Source organism: Anser brachyrhynchus, assembly GCF_964034855.1.
Source record: "Anser brachyrhynchus genome assembly, chromosome: 1".
Taxonomy (NCBI): domain Eukaryota; kingdom Metazoa; phylum Chordata; class Aves; order Anseriformes; family Anatidae; genus Anser; species Anser brachyrhynchus.
Genome location: NC_137694.1, coordinates 2,010,027 through 2,018,293, shown reverse-complemented (window position 1 = coordinate 2,018,293; position 8,267 = coordinate 2,010,027).

Here is an 8,267-nt window from a genome sequence, read left to right as displayed (position 1 = left end):
TAAATTGTAGGCACTGTCATCTGGGAAAAAAAAAAAAGAAGAAAAAAAGAAAAAAAAAGTAAAAAAGTTGGTTTTTAAGTAGGTTTTTGCTTGCTTTCCAGAATAAAAGGGACTTCAGATGCACAGCACTGCCCTATACATTCTCTCAGTCCTGCAAGGTCTTTGTACACTACTGCTGGCCACCCTTTTCCCTATAAGATTGCAGTTTTAGGATTGCAACCCCACATCCATTTGTGCTTCCAACCTCATGACCACATCTCAAAACCACCCTGCAAACACAGCTTTTGAACGCTCCCGCTGCAAGAGCAAGGAGCTTCCTGCAGAATGCACAAAATGTGCCTTTGTTACAGCATGGGAAGCAAATCCTTTGTAAGCTTTCCTCCTGCAAAGGGTGTTAGCACCAAAGTGCCAAATGGTCTGGGAACGATGCTCCATAACCCAAAGGCATGATTTTTTTTAGCCCAGTGACTCCCGATGCAACACTTCCAAAGGATGAAGGATTCCTTAGGTATTCCCCCCAACTCTCAGATGAAAAAGATTCTCATTTCTTCTACACCTGTTCTCAAAACTGCCTGAACTGCTGAAACTTACCTAAATTCCGCTGAGACACAGAATTTTTAAGAAGTCAGCTCTAAATAATTAAAAATATCATCAAGCTACACACGGCTTGTGTCCGAGGGAGCTTGGCAGTGCATCCTGCTGCCTTCCAGCCTTGGACTGCTGATAATTTTAAGCTGACAGGTCCATTTCTGATGGTATCTAAACGGTGTCCATTTCAGATCGGTATCCTTCAGTCATTCCAGCATCTGCTCGTGATGGATATGGGATCTTCAGCCCCCATTCATTTTGAGATCTTGAGGAATAAGGTCCAGCCATCAGACCTCTCAATAAAATGTGGTGGGGGTCTAACCTGAGAGCTCTTGGTAGCTGGTCCATGTCTGTCTGGAGAAATTTAGATGTTGTGTTCAATGAACTCATGATTCTACTTCCAAGACGAGCCAAGATCTACTTCTTATTTACCCCCTAATCTTCTACTCTGCCACCTGCTGTCATTTTCAAGACCCGTCGAGCTTCGTGGATGGTGACCACTGGGAACTGAAAGACAATGACTTCCTAGACTCGAAGCATCTTGCATGATTAGAACAAACATTTGTGCCTGGGTCAGAGAGGATTTGCTTCTACCAAGTGTGTGCGTGTTGCCTTGTGAAAGGCTGGCAGAACAGAGGGGGTACGTACCATAACCACATCCTCAGCTGGTGATAACTGTACGACTACATTAGATTTGATGTCCCTGACAGAAGGCGTGACACCAAGAAGCACAAAAACACTGCCATGCATGAGGAAACACCATCTTCTATGCCCACAGAGCTGTCCCAGTGTAGTCTTGGGACACGTGCACTGCCGTGTCTGCAGCTCTAACATCTGCCATGCATCCGGTTGTCTGACATGACAGCGAACGGGGCTACCAAATGGTGCCAGTAATTGAAAGGGGATGTGTGACCAGTACATCAGAGACTCCAGCCCAGCTTTTCCAATCCCATATTGACACGGTATCATGATAGCGAGGGAATATATCCAGCAGGGTATTTCCCTGTACCTCCTGCAGAGCAGGCAGCTACAGCCAGGGAAATGTGTTCTGTATTATTTCTAAGGGTCAGGCATGGAGGAGGTCTCTATTCCTTCTGATCAGGCTTAATTACGTTTATTTAGTAACATCTTGTTTAGAGGATTTCTTTAAATCTCGAGGCATTTTCTCTCACATGTGCCTTCCACATTGTGGGATTTAACTGTACAAATAGTTCCTAATTCATCTGGAGTTTAATAAGGGATATTTCCCCTGCATGGTGTCCCAAGTGATGTTGCCTTTCCTGTTGAGTTTTTCCTTCTGTCTGGTTTCTCTGAGACCTACACGCAGATTTTTCCTGTGGTTGGGATTTTGGGGCTGAGACACTCAACAGACTCTCCCTGGCTGCTGATTTCTGCGAGACTCCTAGGAATTTGGAAGTTTGCACAAAAGATGGCAAAACCCCAAAGATGTGGATGTGCAGATGGGCTTACTTGGTTCCCGCAGGCAAATAGTGATAAGAAAAATGTTTTGAAAGATTGTGGTGCTGAGGGAAGACTCGGGGCCCTTTAGCGACAAGGGGAAGGGATGGATGAAATATGTGAGCATGTCTGTACAGATGTCTTTAACAGAGGAAGCCACGCCTGGTCCCTTTAGCTCCAGGTGACACTTCAAGAGAAGGGCAAGGCTTGAGACAGCGAGGCTGAGATGGGAAGGAAAATGCAAGGTTGCCTGTAGGAAGATGGGGATCATGCTGGGATGGGAGCTATAGAGCACCCTGTTGGCTTCCAGGCAGCACGTGGGTATCTCCAGAGAGAGCCCAATGCCAATCAAGAGATATAAATGTCCTCTTCTTCGGCATAGAAAACTCATCAGCACCAAGAGACACTCCACATTGACACTCCAGGTGATTTGCTGGAGGGCCATTTGGGCCTGTGGCCCAAATCATCTCTCACCTTTCCAGCAAAAGGAGTGCTTGTGGTGGCACTGGTTTGAAGGCAGAAACCATTTCCTGACACGTGTAGTGTTAGGACAAGGAGTAAACTAAAACAGAGAAGATTTATATTAGATTTTAGGAAGAAATTCTTTACTCTGAGGGTGGTGAGACACTGGAACAGGCTGCCCAGAGAAGATGTGAATAATAGAATCATAGAACCATAAAATCATTCAGATTGGAAAAAACCTCTAAGATCATCTAGTCCAACCTTTAACCTACTGATGTCCAACACTGAACCATGCTACTAAGTCCCAAATCTACACATTTCTTGAAAACCTGCAGGGGTGGTCACTCAAACACTAGGGGAGCCTGGGCAGCCTATTCCAATGGCACACAACCCTTTCAGTAAAGAAATTTCTCCTAACACCCAACCTGAACCTCCTCTTGGTGCAACCTGAGGCCATTTCCCCTCATCATATCACTTGGAGTTTGGGAAAAGAGCTTGATCCCCACCTCGCTATAGCCTTCTTTAAGGTAACTGTAGAGTGCAATAAGGTCTTCCCTGAACCTCCTCTTCTCCAGACTAAACAACCCCAGTTCCCTCAGCCGCTCCTCAGCTGATGAGAACTTGCCCCACTGCTGAGCCCTGGGGGACACCACTGATGTCTGACCTCCAGCTGGATTTGACACCATTCACCATGACTTTTTGGGTCCAGCCATCCCTGGGGGTGCCCAAGGCCAGGCTGGATGGGGCTGGGGGCAGCCTGGGCTGGTGGGAGGTGTCCCTGCCATGGCAGGGGGTGGGATGAGATGGGCTTTGAGGTCCCTTCCAACAAAAAACATTCTATAATTCTATGACTCTGTGATTGTTTTAACAGTTGTACTTCACGAGCTGCTGTACATGAGTCAAAGGGGTACATGGATCGTTGTTTCCAATTCAGGCTGTTGGCATGGAGATCTGTGGCCCTTTATATCTATATAGGGCAAATCTGGAACCCTACACATCTGACACTGAAAAGACAGCTTCTTTAGCAAGTTAACTGACAAACCTGATATCCTCTAAGGAAATAAAGTTTGCGCATGAAGCCTAACCACAAAACTTCCAGTAGGCTGTGCTTTAGGCAGAAAGAGGTCTGTGCTGGGTGGTGTTAGCCTGGATCCTGAGGCGACAAACCATGATCAGCCCATCACAGTCACTGATGGGTCCCGAGGCTATGGTTTGGCCCAGTGTATGCTTTGTGACATGCCTTTGGCCCTTCGTCAGTCCTGTATGGCCTGCCTGTGTCCAGACAGCCCTTAGAGGGAGCAGCAGGGTGAGCTCTCTGCCCCTTTCAGTGGCTCTCCTGCCAGATACCGGGGCACCATCCCACCTTGGTCCATCATCTGCATGCAGGAGGCACCATGGGAGGCATCAAGTAGAAGCTAACCCATCTCAGTTGTCGGCAGAGATGAACAGATAGCACGGAGGGGGATATTTCCTAGCCCCTTGGCAGCCTCCAGAGCCATGCTACAGTTGCTTTTAATAACCTGAGCCTAAGCAGAAAGGTTACGAGAAGAATGTGTGCACGGGCTGCGTTTTGATCACCGCCTGTTGAAAACATCTCAGCTAACTTGTGACCTGGCACAGGATGGAAGCGGTGGATTTGGTTCATGTGCTCCAAACAATGCCCGGGGAAGATGTGAGATATTAAAATGTTGAACCCTACATTTTTAATTTTTTTTTTTTTCTGGGTTTTGTTCTCTGCTTTCAGCCACGGTCTTAAATCAGCGCCCTTGCCGTGCAGTTCGGCTGTGGGCTGGGAAGCGAGGTGCGCTGCCCCGAGATGGGGCTGGCTGGGATTTCTAACAGCTGGTGCCTCCAGCCCTCTCCCCCTCAAAAGCAGAGCTGTGGCCAGGGCTTACCATGAAACTTGGCAGGAAAAAGGGAGTTTTTTTGGTGTGATGGATGAAGTGGGACATGAGCGGTTGAACCTGGTGTGAGTTGCTGGAGTGGGGGGTTTAAATGTTTCCAAAGGGGACCAAATCATCAGCTGGTGAGACCTGAACGTCTCTTGGTTGCGATCATGTTGCACCCAGGCAACGGGTGCTGGATCTAGTATTTCAAATCCACACTTGGAAAGTGTTCCCAGACATAGAAAGCTCAGGAGCACTTGAGAACGTGAGTCCCAAACTGATCTGGGACTGCATCTCACCCTAACCTGGAGAGGAGCTGGAAGGGCAGGTCTGTGTCTGCTTTGTAGGTCTGGCCACGGGTTGGATCAACACATCCAGCAGTGGGAATTCTGCCGGGAGCTCAGCTGGACAGAGACCGTATGGAGACATAGGCAAGAGGGAGGTCTATATTGAAACTTTATGGATATATCAGGTCTGCAAACGTGGTGTCATGAGGATGACTAGAGGGGAACTTCTGGGGACAGAGCCAGTCTCATCAGGAGAAGCTGGTGTAGCAACAGGCACGTGTTCCGGCCTCAGTGTGCAACCAGAAATGAATTTGGAAGAGGACAATGGAGAGAAGAGAGCTGTTCTCAGACCCGTCTGTCCCTGCATGGTCAGGTCCAGGTGGCTGGGGAGGAGAGATTGTGCTCTCCATCCACCCGAGATGTGCCAGCTCTGCTCCAGTTGCGATTTCCATGCAGGAATTAGAGGGGAAGGCAGCTGTCCTCCGCATCCTGCAGGGGCTGGCTTCTCCGTGAGACATGTCCCAGCCCTTTTCCAGGGGACGAGTGAAGAAAGTGAGGTGCACAGCCCTTCCCACCGCTTCCACGCGTGTGTCCTAGAACACGAGGAGGCTCTGAGATCCTGCAGCGATCAGGAGTTTGGTGCTTCCCTCTCAGGTGCTGGCTTGGTGAGCGCTGTGTGCTGCTGAAACGTGCAGTTTGACAGGGAAGATGAATGGACCTGCTGAGCGACATTAAATATGAAAAAGCCCAGGAGCTCCCCTGTCTCTCCCTGTGCCTCCAAATTGAGTTTGGAAGCTGTAATTTTAGGTTGGCCGGGGACAGGAATGGATGGGAAGGTTGTCAAGTACAGGCAGCATCTGCGGCTCGAGGGGGAAGGAGCTGATGTAAAATGTGATCTCTGTGAATGGGGAGCCCTAGGCTGTGCTATAACACACCAGCACATGCCTCCTTTCCAAGAAACACACATAAAAAGGTAAAAAAAAAAAATGAGCGAGGACGGGTGGATGATGTGGTTAGCAGTGTGTCCTTGCAGCAAAGGGGTTGTGTTGGCAAAAAAGTGAAGGCAGCAGGGCCAGGGAAGTGATCCTTCCCCTCTGCCCAGCACTGTGAGATTGCGTTTGGGGTGTGATGGACAACTTTGGGCTCACCAGTAGAGGAAGGGTATTGATATATAGGGACAAGTCTGGCAGAGGTGGCTGTGATGGTATGGGGCTGGAGAATAATGGTGTGCGAGGAGGTGCTTGGAGGCTGGGGTCTGGTCAGCTTGGAGAAGAGACAGGCAGTCAGGCTTCTGAGGGTGCTTTCTCAACCTAAATTGTGATTTTACAGTTCAGAGACATCTGATCCGTCCTCCACCTGTGCTGTGCTGCTCTTGAGAGCAGGCACTGAGCTCGCGGAAGCCGAGCTGCGTGTCTGTCTCCTCTCCCACCAGCTCCTCGAATAATTTCTGCTGATGGAGCGTAACAGGACCACCAGTGCAGGCGGTGTCCTGGATGAGAGCCCCCCTTCTTTGCCCTCTGAGTCTCTTACCTGCTCCCAGGCGTCCAAAATTATGACAGAGATGATCCGATCATCTTAAAAACCATGCCTTTTGAGAAATACACGTGGCTCTGTAACACCTCAGAGCGTTAGGCTCAGGAGGTTAGATGCTGGAAAGGGCTGATGAGTATGAAAGAGTGTGGCGTGGTTGCTTGCTGAAAGTATTCTCATTTATTTGCTTTCAAAGCTTCCAAGTTTGAAGTATTTTATCAGACAGGATAATTTGTGCTTCTTTAAGAAAATCTGAAATGCCTCAAGCTGCGTGTGCATTTCTTTTGGGGGAACTCCGGTTTCCAAGCGGGGAAACGTTGAAATGGCTCAAAACTGGAAATTGCTGTTGCCTTGGGCCCTAATTCCTCAGACATATCTGCGAGCTGTGTGCGTGTCCCAGCTGTCCAGCAGCACCTCGCAGGGCACTCAACACCAGTTTTTAGGCAAAAGAACCAAAACCACTCTGTCTTAGCAAGTTGTCACGCATCGGCCGGACCTAAACGTCCTTGTGTGTTCCTGCGTGCAAGATCCTGAGCTGTCCACAGCCAGCGTGATTCAAAGCAGATGAGCTCGTACCGCTTCCTCTGTGCCTAAAAACGAGCGCTTTTCCCCTTGAAAACACAAGGTTTGAGGAGCATTTCCCTGCTGAAAGGCTTCAAATCTGCTTGGACGCGGCGTCCTGATAAACCACTGCGTCCTGTTAAACCACGGTACCTTGCTCCTGGGTCTAAGCCCTTAATCTCCCTGGGTTTTATGAAATGGTACAACACACAACCATGATGTGTGTTGTATTGATGTTATTTTGGTTCAAAAACATAACATTTCTGTGCATTTAAAGTACGTAATATCGCAGTGCTTGCGTAGATGTGGGCAGAGTCAAGGGTAAGCTTTCGGCTGCGTCTCTGCACTTCACTGTCTGGACAGTGTTTGCAGGTTTAACCACAGCTGGGTTCTTTGAAGGCTCTTCTTGGGTTTATTTCCTTTTATTTAGTAAATGGTTAAAAGGGAAAAGGCAAATTTTGAACATGTTTCTGACTAACGGCAAATGACTTGAAATAAATGGCCGCACGTGACTTTATTCTATTACAAAAGCAGGACAGGCGAAATTGCTGCTGAATTGTAAGCAAGGGGTCACCCTGCTCTGCAATTACTGTGGTCCCTAATGCACTGAATTGCAAATAATATCCGCTCCTGGAGCGTAATACTATCTGCCTCTGCGTGCCAGATGAAAATGAGCTCATAGACCAAAGCAGCCTGAGAAAACAGCTTTCAGAAGGGATGGGAAAACGGTCTTAATCTCCAGCCTGAGTGGGAAAGCAATCAGCCTCAGTTCCTTAACTCCGCAAGGAAGACCTTGGTACAACAGCAAGGAGCAAAGGTACCACTCGCAAACAGCGCTGTGTTAACGGCCTCACTGCTGGGTGTCACTGGGCTGCAGGAGGATGTTTTCAGGGACTGCTTTCCCATAGGTTTCGGGATGGAGCGGCTTGCTGGGAACATCTAAGATTATAGATAGATTTCTCTGTCCTGGACTCAAAAATGTGTTTTGAAGTGGTGAATGGAAATGTGTCACATGGATAAAACTTTAGATATTTGAGTCTTCTGATTTTTTTTTTAAATTATTATCATTATTTTTTAACAGCAGAGTTTTGCCCTGATTTGTCCTGCCCCCGTGATGGAGTAACCCAAACTTAACCAGCAGCCCTGGCAGCGACTGAGCTCCTGAACTGCACTCCTCCTTGACATGGGGTGAGTCCAGACCTCACCGCCAGAGTCTGGCAGCATTGGTGGTTTCTGTGTAAATGTCTCAAGAGCACAGATTTTCTTGAACTTGTCTCTTCTGGCACTTCGTTTCCTATAGGGAACATCTTTGTTAGGAGGACTCCGTCGGGTATGTGCACCAGGTCTGAGGCCAGGACCCTTTTTTGTCTACAAAGCATTGCACAGAGGGCATCACTCGTGGGTTGGAAATTCAGAGCCCAGTCTGCTTCAGTGCACAGCTAACAGAACAAGGTCCCTTTTTCATCCCCAGCAATATTTCTGCCCATCACGCCTG